The sequence below is a fragment of the Malus domestica genome, chromosome 11 (assembly GCF_042453785.1).
Source record: "Malus domestica chromosome 11, GDT2T_hap1".
Lineage (NCBI taxonomy): Eukaryota > Viridiplantae > Streptophyta > Magnoliopsida > Rosales > Rosaceae > Malus > Malus domestica.
In genome coordinates, this window is record NC_091671.1 from 15,451,470 (window position 1) to 15,470,851 (window position 19,382).

The 19,382-nt window shown below is 36.3% G+C and overlaps 2 long non-coding RNA genes across 2 annotated transcripts; both read right to left on the reverse strand.

Annotated features, from left to right (window-relative positions):
* Nucleotides 1–7,100: 7,100 nt before the first annotated feature.
* On the reverse strand, nt 7,101–11,223 carry LOC114819546 (uncharacterized). Its single transcript, XR_003766813.2, has 3 exons — nt 10,709–11,223; nt 10,332–10,544; nt 7,101–9,674 (listed from the first exon to the last, which is right to left on the reverse strand). It is a non-coding gene; the product is annotated as an uncharacterized lncRNA (long non-coding RNA).
* Nucleotides 11,224–18,398: 7,175 nt separating this feature from the next.
* LOC139189242 (uncharacterized) lies at nt 18,399–19,067 on the reverse strand. The gene is made up of 2 exons (XR_011572964.1): nt 18,724–19,067; nt 18,399–18,558 (listed from the first exon to the last, which is right to left on the reverse strand). It is a non-coding gene; the product is annotated as an uncharacterized lncRNA (long non-coding RNA).
* Between the last annotated feature and the right edge of the window lie 315 nt (nt 19,068–19,382).

A 19,382-nucleotide genomic window follows, 5' to 3' on the forward strand; every position in this document is an offset into this window, starting at 1 on the left:
CCGGTTTTCTAGGCGTCAAAATGGTCTCGGAAGTCTCTAACTCTCTTTGCTGATGTAAGGGATATGGACTAGGGAATATGGATGGAAGGGAGGGGTCACACCACAGTGACCACACACGTGGTGCTTTATGAAATGGGGAAGGATGCATGTACCTTCTCTTCATTATGAACCAGCCAACCACTTTTATATTTTAAAAATTAGATATAATCATTCAAAATGTCTTAAGTTATATGGCATATATGTTTATTGTGTTTTTAAATTTTAGATTTGTTAAATAATTTTTTTTTTTTTTGTATTTTATCATTCTTTTATTATTTTATTCATGAATTTCATATAAGTATAATTTTTTTTATAAGTGTCAATATGCACTTATTTACAAGATATACAAAAAATTTACCTAAATCCGCCTAGGCCACCTAGGCGCCCGCCTAGACCTCGCCTAGCCGTCTAGGCGCTGGGCGCCAGCCCGCCGCCCGACTAGCACCTAGCGTTTTTTAGAACCTTGAGTAAAAGTAGAATGAGAATTATACCATCAAAGGTAATATTCTATTCCAACATTTGCCAAAAATCCTCGTTGACATGAAAGCTCTGCCACTAAAACCTGGAGGGGCAAAAATTAAGGGTGAGTGGGCCTAAAAATAAAGCTTTGTAAAAACCTTTTTGAAAACATAATAATCCCTTACTGTAAAACAAGTATAGTTTCCAAATATAACATACTACGTATAGATAAAAATAATTACCGTAGCTTGCAATATCTTAAGAATTCAATACGTCACAATATTTCGTAAATAAACACCTAATGTCCGGTAATCACATAATCTCGCATAACAAACATATCATATCGAGTGCTCATCGACATATGCTGACACACAAGTTCATGCAGAGATATTTTGACATGAACATGACTGGGTGCAACAATGATTTACCCTCTAGTACTACAATCACGTGAAGATTGGCACTATGCATATCACATACGAGTCCTAATTGCCTATAGCAATCTAGGACAGAACCGACACCTACAATGGATCTAAAGTGAGAGTGCGGTGCGATGTGAACATACACATGAAGCTTGGCCCTGGCCCGGGCAAGTACAAACACCAGTGTAGCACACGATGAGCAAAAAACGTAAATATGGTCATGCCACAGTAATTCGATAATTCTAGTCAACATAATACTATACATAGCCATAAATCTTATTAAGGCATCCTGTAAGATTATTTTATAATTTCGTAATTTCCGTCATTTCACTAATTCTTATAAACATTAATTTAATCTAGGCGTAACGTTTCTTTATTAATCATATATGGAAATTAAATAAATATATAATAATTAAAAGCAAATACCCACTCACAGATACTTGCGAGGCCACAACCGTTTGAACTAGGAAAGCCGGAGTCTCTGATAGTAATCACACCTAAGCATAATATTAGGACCCATTAGTAAAAATCAACTAAAATGGTTAAATTTGAGAAAATGGAGTGCAGGTTTGGAATTAGGATGTTGAAATATGCTAAAAAGGGTCCCCGGACATTTTTCGTAAAAAGTCAACAGTCAACCCAAAAAGTCAACCTAGCCGCCGAGGCGGCCAACTACGTTAAAGCTTTGAAATTTCACTAAATGGATGTCACAAATGGACTCGGGGCATTGAAATTAGCCTACGAGAGGTTTCGACGAAAACCCAAATGCACGTTTATGCATATTTTGACATGATGCCATTGTTGCAGTCCTATTATATTAGGAATGTGATTGTGCAAATCCTAGTATATCTTGGAATATCTCTCATATTCCTATTAGGAGTAGATTACCTAGTATATGTTGTAATCCTAAAGGGTAAGTAATTAACCTTCCTTACTATTATAAATAAAGGCATAATGGGGTGGAATAACACACACCCACAATTACACATCTCTATCTTCTTCTCTCTATGCCACACCTTCTCTCTCTATATGGCCTCCATAATTGTTCAGTAAATTATTCCTACAACACGTTATTAGCACACTCTTGACGCTGAACTAAAGAGAGTTTGATCTTCAATCTAGAGAGTATTACGCTTTAATCATTCTTTTTATGATTAATTTATTATTTTATTGAATTAATCTACATGCTATTGATTCAATTAATTTTTCTTTGTTGAACGTGATACAACGCATTGGATATGTAATTCTGGCTTTCTGCGAAGGATCTTCTACAAATTCAAAGACTTTTGTTGTTTTCTGCAAATCAGGTACCCTTAAAATAATGTAAGATATTTGAAATGACCTTGAAGCATGAAAACATTCCCCATGATGCATGAAACCCCCTATGTTTATATTTTCCTTCCAATATATATATTGTATATGTTTATATATTTGTCAATATATATATATATATTTGTTACATGCATTACGCAATTAAATTGCTATGTGGAATTGTGAGTCAATGTATATAAAATAAATTAGAAGCAATTCTAGGATTTCTTGAACCTTAACAAAATGGAAAAAAAAAAGGAAACAAAAAGGGGAAGTTGGGCTCTATTTCACACCCAGCCCGCGGCAAGCTTTGATTGCTGGGCCCTGTTGTCGCCCAGGCCTGTAGCTTGCCCACTCCGACACTAGCCCAGATGCTTGGGCTTGATTCCCCACGACCCGATATGACGCCAGCCATTAGGCTGCGCCACAACCAGGCTAGCTTGGTGCTGGGCCTGAGTCGCCCACACCTCTTGAAACCTAAACCAGCAGCTTGGACTGCTGTCTTTATTTCCCACCCAGGCCCGTGGCCTGCATCCCACTCCAGAGGCCATTTAGGGCCCTGCCTTTTACTCAAGGCATCCAACCCGAGCCCAAATATTTTTGGGGCAATATTTTTCGACCCAAATGCTATTATTTTAGCATTCTAAATAATTTTAACCTGTATGTTAATATTATTTTTGTTTCTACGATCGACCCCGAATGGTCCCGATATATTGAATTAATTAAAAGTGACCTGCAATCCATTAATTTGATAATGAATCCAAAATTATTGACCTGAAGATCACTTTTGGACATTAACGATTCAATAATTAATTTTTATATTTTAAACCATTGACATACTTTCGTAGTCCCGAAGCACTCACACTTGAGTTCTTGAAGAAACTCAAATCCACTACACTTAGTTGTATATTGCATTCTGTGTTCTTGCAGGAACTTTTCTTTTATGAACTAAACGTTTATAAACTAAATTAAACCTGTAGTTTCAAATTTAGTGCCTTTGAAACTCGAAGTTTTTATAAAACAATACACCCATGAAACCAAACGTTTTTCATGAAAGCCATGTCTTCGAACTCGAATGTTCTACCTTTGATGCTTATGGATGATTCATTCCCATAACACCAATCACAATCTTGTTCCCTTCAATTTGATGGATTGTCGAACCGTCACAAGTTTGATTTCCCTTAATTGGACGTTTCTAAAAGAAACCACTTTATGTGGGGTACAAGACGTGAATCTCCACTTGACTATCAAGAAGCTAAGAAACCATTGACGCCAACAATGGCAAGGAAGAGCTAAATAAGCCTCCACCATAAACTTCATTCGAAGACTTATGCCTGAAGCATTACAAAAGAAAGTACCTCCTGAACGAGGATTCCATGGCTCTTTAGCTTGCTCCTACAGACTGTCTAATCATGAAAGACATTGCCTGAAGCACACAATGATTACGTCCATGAATGAGTACAATTCTGAAGTTTATAAATCCGATCGAATTTTGACTAGAGAATACTTTTCTTGTCATTCCTTATGTTCTAACTCGTCCCTGAAGCAGTAATGTAGAAAAAAGATTATCAAATTCTTAGATCTGATTCTTACCATAAACATATGGTAGAATCAGGGCCTGCCAAGGTGTGGCATCATGCCCGAAGCGTGATCCTTGGCACCTAAGGCCTAAAACTTCAAGAATAAGGGATAATATTCCTGAACCTTAACCCTGCAGAATCTACTTCCGTATCAATGGAATAGATAATTGGTTATGCACCTGTTTGTGCCCCTACCAATGTTTTTGAGGAGTACCATTCTAGTAGTCAATATGTGAGACTAATTTTGCTTCACCAAACATCGTTGGAAGAGTAGAATTTTGACATGGATGGCCTTGCTGGCTGAATCCCGTTAGTAAACCATTTACTTTGTGATTTTTTGCCATGTTCTTGGATTCAAGTTTGGTGTATGTTTTACTTATGGATAATCTTATTGATATTGTCCTCGAATATGAGTTAATTGAATCATGTTTCTTAATATATGTGACCGATTCAATTAAACACGTGATTAAGTAGGAATGTTGGAAAGTTAGTTGTCTGGATGAATGCATACTACACACACTAACTTTACACCTAAATCACATCTTTAACAACGACTTCAGGACTATCTAACATGATTAAGTAGGAATGTGGCATGCTTCTCGTTGTATGAATGGTACTGAATTACCATTTAAGGGACCTTAAATTCTCCCTGTCGTTGAGTTTTTAAGGATATTTGAGATGACAATGATCATAAATGAAACCACCGAAGAACATAGAGTGGAATATCTTTACACTACCTCCAAGAATAAGCCTGAAGCTTTGATTTGGGACCAATGAGTTGTCTCCTAACTGGAAACATGCCACATGTGGCCGGCCTAGAGCCGGGTGATTGAGCAGTTTACTTGCTTTAGCATGACCATTTGGGACACTTAGGTCGAACAATGATTTTAGGGTTTTTTTACAGTTTATCTTTTAGGTAATGAATTTGATGCGCTCTACTGCAGCTTTGAGGATGTATATATGCGTTTGTATTTAGTATTTCTAAGTCAATTTTAGTTTTTTTTTTTACTTCTTCCTTTGAAATCTTCATTGTGCATTTTTTAAATTTTGGTCAGATTAGGAGTTTCAATTTTGATTATCTTAATGTGCTATACATGTGCTATGGTAATTTAAAAAAAAATTATTTGTTTTCATTCTCAGGATATTTTCAAGAATACCCACAAAAAAAGAAGAAGGAACTACCTATTGATAAGATCCCAAACAAAACGTGTCTCTATTTTACATTTGGTTGGGAGATATCTATCGGAGTAAAAACTACTGATCTAAGCCAACTGATTCTCAAAGAGTGGAAAAAGAAGAAGCATGAGTAGTATCTATTCTAAATTCGTTATTAAATTTGTTACAAAAAATTCTAACATTATATATACCTTCAATATATAGGTGGCGCATGAAAAAGGTTGTAGAAGAATTAAAACCTTCAACAACTCCTCCCATGATCACATCATACGTATTTGGAATAAAGTCGAACAAATTAGGTACAATACCATTTCTTACCTATTTATTTTTAATGGCATTCTCTGTATCATTCTATGTCACATCCCGGCCCGGGGCGGACCACTTCCCGGGCCCGCTCCACCACCGTAGCACGATATTGTCCGCTTTGGGCCCCGACTACGCCCTCACGGTTTTGTTTCTGGGAACTCACGAGCAACTTCCCAGTAGGTCACCCATCCTGGGAGTGCTCTGGCCTCCTACTCGCTTAACTTCGGAGTTCCTACGGAACCCGAAGCCAGTGAGCTCCCAAAAAGCCTCGTGCTAGGTAGGGATGAGAATATACATTTAAGGATCACTCTCCTGGGCGATGTGGGATGTTACATTCTACAAATTAATTATCTCAAATTATAAAAAAAAAAAATCTACAAATTAATTTTCTCAAATTATAAAAAAACAATATATGGGTGCAGGAAAAAGATTAATAGTGACCAAACAACTTTTCTAAATACAGTAAGTCTTCTCTTATTTTCATACGGAAGTATATTATAATTTCAAATTGCATTCAATTTTCAAATAGAAATAAAATTGCATTTTTTGTCAGTTTTACAAGCATCACACCTATCTCAAAGTACAAAGGTTGAAGTACAAGATTAGGTAACATTTCATACCATTTAATTTTGTAAACACGATTACAGTTTATTACCTCAAACTTGACAAATTATTTATCTTTCAATATCCTAAAAGTAACTGAAGTAAAAGTATTGCCATGAGAAAATTGTCAAAGTTAAAGGTATTTCGGTTAAATTGCTTACAACCTTTATATTTGGGATTGTGCATTATAGTTAGACTTCTTATTTAATCATCATTGCTTGCAGATTAACCATGAAAATCTAAAGCATCAAGTGCAAGCAAATGGGCTGCAAGCATGACTTTGATTTCACATGTAGACGCTATGTTTACATATGTACATGTTTTACATATTTTGCTTTGCTTCATATATTAGGAGTTCATCCCTAGCTAGCCTATAACTTTGATTGAAAACTTATGAATCTGAAAATTTTGATTTAAGGACATTAAATGTTATCAGCATGTATTTAGAAATGAAATTACATATCATCTTTTAGATTTTTTTTAATAGTTTATGTTTTCCCATTTTATCTTCGTTGTTGTTTTAAAGGAAAAATAGTAAAAATTGTATGAGAGATTACTCACATATGTGCAAATTGGATGGAATACATGTTGCTAAATTCTTCAACGGCCGTGGCAATATGACAATATGGCATGCATAATGATAACATCATTATCATAGTAAACAAAAATGAAATCCACCATTTTTAATCCCTCATTGACTAAGGAACCCAATTGTTGATTTTAAGGAACCTAACTCTCGATTTTCTTCTTGTACAATATATAAGGGTAAAATGATATTGATGGATATAAGAGAATTCTAACTACACTGATTAACTTAATTTTTTTTGTTAATCAGTAATTACCAAAGTGATAATAATGACCAAGCATAGTTCAGTACATGAAACCAAATTCTATCAGCCAAACAAAAAAAATGACACCATAATAATCAGCAAGCAAAAAAAAAAAGTGGAATGGTTTGCAATTCATAAATTTCATTTTTTTCTGTACAATGGGCGGGTGCAAAAAGACTAAGTTAGATGATTGAAAATAATAAAAAATTGTTGTGATGGGCACACACCCACAATTTATAAAATAATCACTTAAGAAATATAAGAATATCTAAAACAACACATCTTTGGGGCGCGTAGCACCCGTGATGCAAAAATGCCTCTTGCACACACGTTAGAGAGGCTACAAATGTGTTTTCTTCAATTTAATAAAATTACAGTGAACAACACATTAGTCTGTTTTATTTTTTTTGCTTTTTTTGTGCGTGCAACAACACAGTGCAAGGGTTAGAATATATATGTTGCATAATATAACGTGTAGAAGTTACAGGTATGTTTGTGTTTCTTCTATTTTGAGTTCAAAATCAACGTCATAATTTCAAGCTTTCTTCAATTTTGAGTTCAAAATCAACGTCATAATTTCAAGCACTTCATCTCATAGCTAATAATGACAATTGACATGCCAAAGAGATGAAAGAATTCAAGAGATTTAAGGCACTTGAATTCACCAATGGGGCTGGAGTCGTCTTTGAAATTAGAAAGCAGCAGAATTTGTCCTCTCTGAGAGAAATTTAGTTCTTCTCTTTAAGTAGGACCACCCTCCCTCAAGGTCCTATCGATAAATATGAATGTTTTCAAAGTTACCTGCCAATGACTAACACGAAAATAATACAAAGTTTAACAGGAATCAAAACATAAGTATGCATATTATCCATAAGACAACGGTGATTCACATACAGCTGATAAGAAAACTATCATATAAGCGTTGCATCGTCCCATGTAAATTGGGACAACATTGAATCGGACCGAGGATCACTGATTTCACTTCAGAATAGTTAAAAATACATAAACTTATTTTTATGAGTAATTATGCAGTCAAACTCTTCTATTTCCTTTCTTGCTCTTCTGTAGTATCACAAAGTGGAGCACCACTGGAAAACGATTAAACACTGCCTCAAACAACAAACACCAAAGCATGCCTAACCAATGAGGTTGCACGCACAGATCCTCACACATGTGGGGAACGACTATGTTGTGTAAATCATCAACACATTGTATGTAGTGAGGCAGTGAAAGGACTACCTTGGTTCTTAGATGTTTAAGCTAATAAGCAATTTCTAAGTTAATAAGCAAGCAAGACATCGATATTTCAAAATCCCATGACTTTCGGCAAGTACTTACTAAATCTTAAGTCCATATAACAACTCAAAACATTTTGAATTCAACTAAGAGAGAAAGCTAGCAATCATACGTTAGCTAACCCAACAACAAGGACTTCGATCGACACAAAGGTCTGAATATGATCAACATTAACAAAAAATCCCACTTGCTAAAATCAATCCAATACTAGTTTCACAATTACAAAATGTGTTAAAAACCAAAAATGGACGAAAAAGCAAAGAAGAAGCATTCAAGAGATTATGGTATTTAAATAATTAGATGAAGTGGACAGAGATCAGTAAAAAGTTGGGGAGGGAAGTGATAATCTCTGCAGTGGTTGCTCAGTAATAAACAATGACACCAAAAAAGGACTGTAAAATTATAAAACCATCCGAAAATTTGAATTAAGCCAAGAAGTGGTTTTTTGTTATTTATCTTAGATGGTTTGTAAAATGAAAATGAACCAAATCAATATGTCCCTTTCGTATAACTAAATGACCCCCAAGGTCACTCAAACCATCTTCATCACTTCTTCATTTGCCAAGACAGTACCAAGAGCAGGGCACCAATTAACTAGCACTTCAGCATGAATGTAACAAAGTAGAGTATTAGATATGTGCAATGGTGAAAATGATAGAAACCATCACCGCCGATATCTCATTTATACCTGATACGCCAATCCTATCTTTAATAGCTGAAGAAAGATCCATTGGGTCTGTTGTGGGTTTTTTTTTTGGGTTGAAAGAAATGGTTCATAATTACAAGCAGAGGGATGCCCAGCACACCCAAACAACAGAAGCAAAGGAAAATAGGACATCGAAGACGCCACCACACAGGTCACCAGCTCGTACATTTGTGAGTCATTATGAGTCATGTGTTGACAACAATTGAAGACCATGTGAATGCTACAAGGAAATGGCAGCAACCGTGACTTTGTGTTTGCTTGCATGCAATTGTGCATGATTTCTCTTCTATGCATTAAATGGCAAATGGAGAAAAAGTTGTACTCTAAGGGCTAGGTTGGTGCATGCTAGGTAGGCTAGGTGATGATTATGTCATGTGAACTTAAGATTTTTTGTCTTGGTTGTTGGCGTAGTTACTAGTGTATGCCTATAACTAGATGCAATATTTGTGCATTTAGTCTTGGAAAGTGGGAAGGCAAGCATCATGGAAGCATCCAAGGGGGAGAGCATCCGGCTCTCCCATGGGAAAGGTTGAACATGGGTTGAATGAAAATCAAGAGAGCTAGAGTTAAAAGTCTTCTAGTGAAAGAACTCTTGTGGAGAGTGAAGCTCTTGGGAAAATTCTGTGAGTGGGTGTACAAGGGATTTGGGATTGGGTTATGTCGATTTAACTCATGTGTAACTTATATTGTTATTCTCATAGTGAAGAGTAATATCTCTCTGGGGACGTACGTAGGCAGGATTTTGCCGAACATCGTAATTCTCTTGGTGTCTTTATGTCTTGTATTTTAAACTGTTCAATTATAGGTCTGTATATTGGTGGTGAGATAATCTGAATGTTGCTTCTGCACTGATGAACATGCCAAGGCATAACAGGGTCCATGTATAATATTCTGGTTCTGTTGTAGAAATTTCACTATCCCAGTCATATGAAAATCCTATTGACTTAAGCTGCAAGAAAATACAAAATGTCATATATAGGGAACAAATAATACAGTATAAAAATCGAAAAATGGACCAAAAAGCGAAGAAGAGCATTCAAAAGATTAAGGCATTAAATAACTAGACGAAGTGGACAGCGATCACTAAAAAGTTGGGGAGGGAAGTCATACTCTCTGCAGTGAGGCAGTAAAAAATGAGTCCAACAAATCCAATCTATGCCCTTTTGAGTATTGGCTACTGTGTCACACAGTCCCAGTATTGAAAAATTTTCCAATTTCATATTTCCGGTAAATGTGTGAATCCCATTTAAATAATTACAATTGAAAGAAAATTCAATGAGAAAAACGTAGGAAAAGTAAGCATTGAAACTCTTCAATGGAAAAGGAGAAGGCAAGGATTTCTGTTTCGTTCCGTTTAGGGTTTTAGAGAGTGAGGGAGGTCTCCATCGCAACAACTTTATTTCCAGCCATATAAATCGAAGCATAAACCCTACAAACTTCAATTACAGATATGAAGGATTATAAATGAACCTGTGCCCTGAAAATTTTGATATTTAATTTTTTTTTTTCCATGAAAATTGAAAGGGAAGCGGATGATTGAAATGGAAGAGAGACAAAAGCCCAATCACATACTCGAAGGAAACACGACATATAGCTATAAACATACCTTGTCGACCTTCTCTTAAGCTTTAGGTATCGAAATTGCATTTACTGTAAAACTGAACTGCAATGAAACCCAATGAGGGGAATCAGTGATCAAAACAACATCCTTCCCTGAACGTGGTGATTCAGTTTCAGCTGCAACAATCCTTCCCTGAAAGAACAATCCTTCCTTGAAGGTACAATCCTTCCCTGAAAGTATAGACCGTATGCTAGCAGCCTAAAATCCCAAAAACGCAAAACTTATCACTAAAAAATTCAAACTTTGATGCGATTTCACAAATTGGGATCAATAATCTTAAAACCCAGTTCGATTTTTCATTGCTTGGACGGAGAAAATTGAGGAATGAAAGAACAAATTCAGGTTATGACTGAACTTGGCACCTGACCAGAGACAGTTGGCCGAGGCCGGTGTTGTAGAGAACTTGAGAAACCTTATCGGGCATGCCAAAGGACGTATACAAAATGCTTTCTTTGGTGAAAAACGTATCTCTTCTGTCCTTCTGGTACAAGCGGCGGTGGTGGCGGTTCCGAACTGGCGGGCGTGGCTGAGTCAGAGCAACCTGATTCTAAACGAAGACGAAGAATTAGAGGGGAGAAGAGTGCTCGAATTGGGAGCCGGCCTTGGGTGATGTACAAAGATCAAGATTTTGTAACTGAACAAATGAAGCGGAGAATTTACGACAAAAGGGCGTGGGGGGTTTGAAAACTGAATGGAACTGCTATGTAGAAAACTGTTGGAACCTAAATTGCTTTTCCAAGGATCGAAGGCAGCAAGTGAAGCTCCAAGTAATGAGTTGCTGCATAATCGAAGAAGAAAGAGGAAGAACAAGGGTTTTGACTCTAACGACTAGTTTTTCTTGAAGCTTTTGTTTGTGTAAATGAGGGGCAAATGTATACTCCAGCTTAGATCACTTAAAAATTTCAATGAAGGGCTATGATTAAATTTGGAGAAGGTTTGGTGTAATTCATGAACCCAGATCCTCCCTGGATCTAAAAAAATAAGCCTAAGGATCAAATGATCCGGGTCATTGAAATTTGATCCAACAGCTATAATTATTATAACTTTTAGAGGGCCCCCTATTTGTAGCCATTGGATTAAATTTCAACATCCCGGATCATTTGATCCTTAGGCTCAGTTTTTTTAGATCCGGAGAGGATCTAAGTTCGTAATTCATAATACATGTTTGTCTCCTAGCACATTTAGAGATAAGTTTGTGAGTTGACAATGTACCAAAACCCTGCAAACATTCTCTATATAAATCAAAATATGGCTCATGCATTTGCATAGCCTTGTAGCCATCACAAACTTGCAACATTCCTTATCTCCCTTGTTCATTTCAAATCCTTAGAAAACTAATCATATAGTGAATCAAAACATACAAAAGACACAAACTTTATCATGGCTGGTGTAAACTTGCAAGTGCACAAGAATATTGGAATATAATGGCTTACAAGTCCAAGTGTGGTTCCCACAAAGATTCTTACTTAATCTATATTTGATAACCTAAAGAAAATCTAATTAAACAAACACCAATTAGACTCAATCTAAACTAAATATTTCAATGAAATTGTAGAGAATAATGAATATTTGATTTTAAGCAAACGAAAACAATATTAAAAAGAAAAGTAAACAGAAAGTAGTATGAGATGATAACATTGAAAATTGAGATTTGACAAACAATGGAGAAAGTCTAGGGATTCAGAATCAACCAAAAGCAATCAGGTTTAGGTTTCAATGCATTCAACGGATCGTTCGATTCTTTAGATGATAATTCCCATATCTAAGTCCTTGTCAAGCACATTAGACCATAGTTTTCCTTAAGTGAATGATTCTCTCCAAATTCAGGCAGAGATTGTATATCCTAACATACAGTCTATCCTGATTATGGCATAAATTTAACAAGTAGGACTCTTTACGCTTTAGAAAACAAGGGAACCAAGCGAACCATTATTCTTTGTCAAGCAATATTGTAATTTAACACACTAAACAACAAGAAGCTAATTGAATTATATTGCTAGTTCAGCCTCAAATTCATCTTCCAATCTTACTAGATGCAAAGTTCTAAGGTAATCAATCAGAGAACTCAAACAAAGAGTAGCAATTCAAGTAGTGATTAAGCATTCATCTGAAAGAAACTAGAAATCCAATGAATAACATTAAAAACCATCAACATCCATGCTAGAGCATCATCCTAACCCTAGAAAAAGAATTTAGTTACTCATAGAATACGAAAACATAAATAAAAATCTTAAAAACACGAAAAACTTTCGAACGATGAAGATGGATATGAAAGATGGTTGGCGGCTGTGATCTCTCATTTGCTCCTTGGACTCCCAAAATCACGTTCCCCAAACCTTCTCCAAAATATCCCTGTCTCCTTTTTATATAAAAGTCTGAAATCCTTACTTAAATAGGACTCTTTAATTCTCTTCTTACTTGGATTGGAATATTGATGATGTGGCACAGCAAACTAGTAAATATATTAACTATGAACCTTTTAGGATAGTCTTGAGCTCTTCTAATAGCTCTCCTTTTACTCCGCACGTTTCCTTTTATTAAAATTTGTAACTCTGAAATCTCTTTGCAAATCCCGCGTAAGCATTGCTGGCAGGCGTCCGGTACAAGAATCACTATAACATCTTCTAGGAAACTTGGAATCATGAACTGTAAAATTCCTCTGAAAGCTAACTTCCATATCTTTCCAATGGTACAAGGCTGAACAGATGGTTCATTCTGAGGAAGTACAGTTTAATTCGTAAAGTTGGCTGATCTGCACAAACAGCTTCTGGTTCCAGCATGCCAAACTCATTTCAATCGCAAAAGTGTTCCGTTTTCTTCTTTCTTCATCTTCACCCTTCAAATCTAAGAAAAACATAAAACTAAGTGAAACAAACTAAATTCACTCAAAAACATAACAAGAATCTAAAATAAGGGGAATGAAAATGTATGCAATTATGATTATATCAAATACCCCCAAACTTAGACTTTGCTTGTCCTCAAGCAAACACAATAATGACTCCAAATATATATATTTTTTTACAAACACAAAATATATAAGATTTCCAAAGAGATTCCTCTGTAAAATATAGCTCAAAGAATAGAGAAACATTGTAAGGATTCTACTCATGATTCAAAAGTTACAACACCTTACACAACCATTCTTCCATTATGTATATGACTAGCCAATAATTAGCATAACGCTTGCAACTCGGATAAGTATATGGAAACAAGTGTGATATGAGTGATCTTTGGATAATGAATGTATCGAACCTCATAGGCTTGCTCTTCATATCATCTCTCCACTAATGTAAATCAATGCAATACCAAAGATCAAATAGACTTTACAAAGGTTGTAACGTTAGGCTAGGTTATTGGCTAGAACTTGAGATATACCAAGACTTCTTCATATGTAATTTGGTCGAGCCTCTTTTGAAATATGAGTCTTGGCGTCCAGGACTCATTTTGTAGGAATGGAACAATTTCAAACTTTTCATTTTGTTTTGTTTTTTTTTGTTTTTGTTTTTTTGTTTTGTTTTGTTTTGTTTTTTTTTAAGTTGAGTAGTAATATGACACATGGTACCTTGGTACACGCCTCTTCTTAAATGTAGAACTCGGGCTTGATCTCTTTTATCATCTTGGTATTATCTCAAGCTATAAGGTATGGCTAATACATGTTCAATTGGTAGGGTTTAATGTGGTGATGGAAGAAAAAGCTATGTGTTTGGCTTCAAATGGCTAACTAGGGATAACACAAAAGGATGGGTATAGAAAGGATCAAACGGTCCAAAAATGGCCAAAATCGTCTCCCCAATGTTACATGACTTAGGATTTCACCTCGAGAGATATTGAAGCAAGTTCTAGTGTTCGTTGAGATCTTTATGATTACTTAATCCGCATATAATTCTCTAAGCAAGCAACAATTGCATTAACATTGGCTATGTACATGAAAAGGGTGTAAAGAGTGATCATATAAAGCATAGCTAACCCAAGAATCAAACAAAGAACACAAACAATGCTTATCGATTTCTTAGAACCATATTTAAGTAGCAACCAAGTTATTATCATTGAATTTGGAAAGGACTAGCCAACACGACTGAGAGAAGAGAAAAAATATTTTTTATTTTTTTATTTTTCTGTTTTTATGAATTTTTTTTAGACACTAATGACACAATAGAACAACTAACAAAAACTAAAATTTAAGACTTGAAAACGAAGACTTCATGTTAGTAATAACCAATTTCTGACCTCTGTTCTGTTTTTTACATATATCTTGCAAACTAGTTGGCAGAATTCAACGTTCTTTAAATGGTTGGATTCAGAATGAAAAATTAAAGAACGGAACGCAGACCAAAACTCAGAAACGGCAACAGATTGTTCCAGAATTTAATAAAATAGAGAGCCTACGTTTACTGACAAAAAAAAAAAAAAAAAACCTAACTAACTAACTAGAAAACTATCAAAATGAGATCCCTCTCCCAAACTTGAATATCACGTTGTCCTCAATGTGAAGTGAAATACAAGGCATGCAATGAGTTAAACAAGTAAGGAAAAGTAGAATTGAATAAAAATAATATGAAACATAAAGAGTAGTTTTAGAACTCCCCTGGCTAAGTGATCGCTGAAACGAGACTTGCCGCACACACCAGCTCCATCTTCATGCATCAAATGCTTGGGTTGCCTCCTAAGAAGTGCTAAATTTAAAGTCTTCAGCCAGACTCAGCGACCTTTAAATGAATGGAGGATCATTAAGGTATGCTACCTCAATAGTTTTGGTCTTTGACAAAGTTTCTAGATTCTCTAAATATGGTTTAAGATGATGCCCATTCACTTTGAATATGGAACCAGTTTTTATGTCTTGAATTTCTACTGCTCTATGTGGAAATACTTGAACAACTAGAAAAGGGCCAGACCATCTAGAACGCAGCTTCCCGGGAAACAATCAAAGCCTTGAGTTGAACAATAACACCTTTTGATGTGGCTCAAAATGTTTGGGAATTAAAGCCTTGTCATGAGCAATCTTTGCCTTTTCTTTATAAATGTTAGCATTCTCATAAGCTTCATTTGTGAAACCCCGTCCCAGATTTGGTGTATTTTCATAGTAACGGACTTATGAAATTACCATTTTGCCCTTGAGTTGACTTTGTTTGACTGTCTCGTCGAAACGTGTAGTTTTAATTTTATTAAATTATTCTTAATGTACTTATCATCACGAATGTAGATGCGAACGGATTCAAATTCGGATGTATAACGAAGATTCTACATTTGAACCGTTGATCGTTTTCAAATATTTTGCAGTTTGTATTTTACATTCTTAAATTACGAAACAAGGGGACCCACTTGGGATTCTTGTCCCCTTACCCTTTCACCCTATTCGGATTCCCCCCCCCTCTCACTTCATGGATTTTCTTTTCTTTATTAACTCTCTCTCTCTCTCTCCCCATCACATTCTCTATTTTTCTCAAACTCTCTCCCCTCTCCCCCGAATGCTCTTTGCAAGAACTCCCTCCCCTCTCTGAAAATCAAACACACAACAATCACCACCACCACCTAGAGTTGAGACCTTGAAAATCCTAGGCCAAGTTGGTACTCCACCGTGATAGTCACGGTGCATACTCCCCTGACGATCTTCGACGTACTTTGTAAATTTCCTGACGTAGGTAAGTTTCTAGAAACTCTTGGGATGTGTTTTAAGGTTAGATCAAAGCTTGTTTTAAGTTGTACATACATGTTAATCAAAGAAAATAGCTCAGAGTAGCTTTGTTTAGTTTTTCGGCAAGCACTGCAACTTTTGAGGCGTTTTCCAGCCAAACCATGGCAAGTTAATTGTCGTGCAAGGTACCATTCTCTTCATCTCGTTGAGTACTACAACTTTCATTTTTGAATCACTTGATTTGGTTGAGTACCGGAGAAGTTATGAGCGTTTGAAACGTTACCCTGAAACCGGACAACCCTTGGCCTGAAACCGGGTCGACCCGACCCAAACCCTCAAACTCGGATCCAAACCCATCCCAGAAATCGATCCAAACCTTTGCGTCGGGCTACCAAGTGCAAACTCATTTCTGCAACCCAAGCCTTCTGCTCAATAGGCCCAGCCCATAAACCTTTGCAACCCAACCCAGATTCCCTTGGGCCAGGCCACCAAACCCAAACCAAAACCAAGCCCAAAAAACCCAGAACTGAACTAGCCCAACCTTGAACCTAGTCGGCACGTAAGCCTGCTTATAGGTGCCTGCTTTGGCCGGTGTGTGGAGCATACGCGCCTCCATCCAAGATAATGTGCTTAGCTGCCTTCTACGGTGGTGCCGATGACTTTTTCGGCCAACTTTCCGGTGACCCAAATTGACGCGTGGCCGTCCAGGCTGCCGCCCTGTGGCATCACGTGAGGGCGGCAGTGCGTGGGGGTACCCGAGGTCTCCCTTTATGTTTTTCAATGTCTTGAATTTGTTTATGACGTTTGTTTTATGAAATTCAATCGTTATAGTAGAGTTTTATTAAATGGACCCTTATGTGTTTAGGTGCGTTTGTTAGTGGTGTTTCCGTTCTTCCTATTTCGCACGGTTCTTCGACTACGGAGTATCTGTGAGTGGATCTTTTCCAAAATGCATGATTTTACTATTAGAAATGCATACATGAAAAAAATGATTTAATGGTTGCGTTTTATGAAACGTTTATAAGTAAATTGGTTTCACGCTTTATGAATTATCACGCTTTATCAACTTGACTTTCTTTGTGGTATATATGATGATTATATACTATGAACATGATTTAAAATCTGATGTTTGAGCTGAGCTCCGTTGAGATATATATACTTATATTCTGGAAATATTATGTTCAATAATTTTTGTGCTTATTTAGTGGTTACTCATACAATCTACCTACGGGCAAATGATACTGCCTACGGGCGAATGATCCTACCTACAGGCGAATGAAGATATAGTCCTACCTACGTGCAAATGAAATCATTAATTGGCTTCGGTCAGGTTATGTAGGGCCTACGGGTGAATGATACTGCCTTCGGGAGATTATGATACCACTGCTTAGCACACTATATATGATATATGTTTTTTGAAGTTTTAAGGCATGCTAGGGTTTTTGGAAAACCTATTACATATTATGTTACCGGGTTTTCATAAACTTTGGGGGTTAGTACGTTGAAGTTAACTGTTTTAGTATTACTTAGATATCAACTTGGTCTACTCATGTTTTGTTTTGCGCCCCCTCAGGATCTAGGAACGAGGCATTCCCTTACCAGTGATTCTGTGTCATCCTCTATGTTGTTGACATTTCTTGTAATAACACTTTCTGTTATACCTTCCGCTTATATTATGAATTAGATGTATGCTCTGAACATGTCATGCATTATCACTATCATTTTATTAACGGCTGAATATTATTACTTAATTTTGGTAAGGTTTGTATCTGAATATTACATTGCGTAGTTCGCGTGAAATTTATATGCATGTTTCTCATGTTCTTGGCATATGCATTCATTAAATGGCTAATGTCACCCTTGAGTGTCGACCAGCATGTGGCCATCCCGCTGTTATTCAGACATCGGGATTGGGACGTGTTATCATTCCTCAATTCATCCAATTCTTTTAATTGAACCTTTCGCAAAGTCCTTGCTTGGTTGATGTCGGAATTCAACTTCTTTAATGCCCAGAATACTCGATGTTCCAGTTCCACTGGAAGATGACATGCTTTCCCGAAGACAAGCCAAGAAGGAGGCATGTCTAAGGGAGTTTTAAAAGTTGTCCTATATGCCCAACATACATCACTTAATTTACTGGCCCAATCTTTGCGGTTTTGACTCACTGTCTTCTCGAGAATATGCTTTATTTCTTTATTTGAAACTTCAACTTGTCCGCTTGTTTGAGGATGGTATGGAGTAGCAACTTTATGAGTAATGTTATACTTCTTCATGAAAGCTTCAAACGGCTTGTTGATGAAGTGAGAAGCACCATCACTAATGATCGTTCTAGGTGTGCCAAATCAAGTAAAGATGTTCTCTTTCAAAAAGTTTAACACAACCCTATGATCGTTAGTTTTTGTAGGCATTGCTTCCACCTATTTAGAGACATAATCTATTGCCACAATGATGTACAAATATCCATTCGACATAGGGAACGGGCCCATGAAATCGATTCCCCACACATCAAACAATTCAAATTCCAAAATGTTGGTTAATGGCATCTGTGTCCTCGAAGAAATATTCCCCATTCTTTGGCACCTATCACAAGCAATGAAAAAAGCATATGCATCCTTAAATAACATAGGCCAATAGAATCCACTTTGTAATACCTTTAACAATGTCTTCTTTGCACCAAAGTGACCTCCACAAGCATGAGAATGACAAAAAGTGAGAATGCTATGAACTTCAGAGTGAGACACACACCTTCTTATGATCTGATCCGAACAATGCTTGAATAAATAGGGATCATCCCAATAGTATTGCTTCACAGTTAATAGAAACCGCTTCCTTTGTTGTTTTGACCATTCCAGCGACAGAAACTGCTTTGCCAAGTATGGGATTTCTACAACGGAAAATAGTTGCTCATCTGGGAATGATTCATTGATAAGAACAGCATCCCTGCCATGTACCAATCTGGAAAAATGATCCACCATAACATTTTCAACCCTTTTTTTTATCTATAATATCAAGATCGAACTCTTGCATTAGTAGAATCCATCTTAGAAGTCTGGGCTTTGCATCCTTCTTGGTTAAGAAATATCGAAGGGCTGCATGATCAGAAAATATAATCACTTTTGTTCAACATCTTTTAGTACACCACTGCAGTTATATTCTCTAAACTTTTTAACTTTTTATATTTACTTTTTGAATTCAAGTTTATGGGTTAATTAACATGGTTTTACATTTGCATCATAACAACTGCTATATGCAAAATTTGGACCACAGAAATCAACAAAATAAAAGTGGGTCTTAAGTAATGTACCAAGATAAGCTAGTTTTTGTTTGTGTTGGGAAGAAGATAAGGTAGCTGTCTATAATATCACATTGTTCGTTTATATATTAATAAATGAAACATGTAAAGT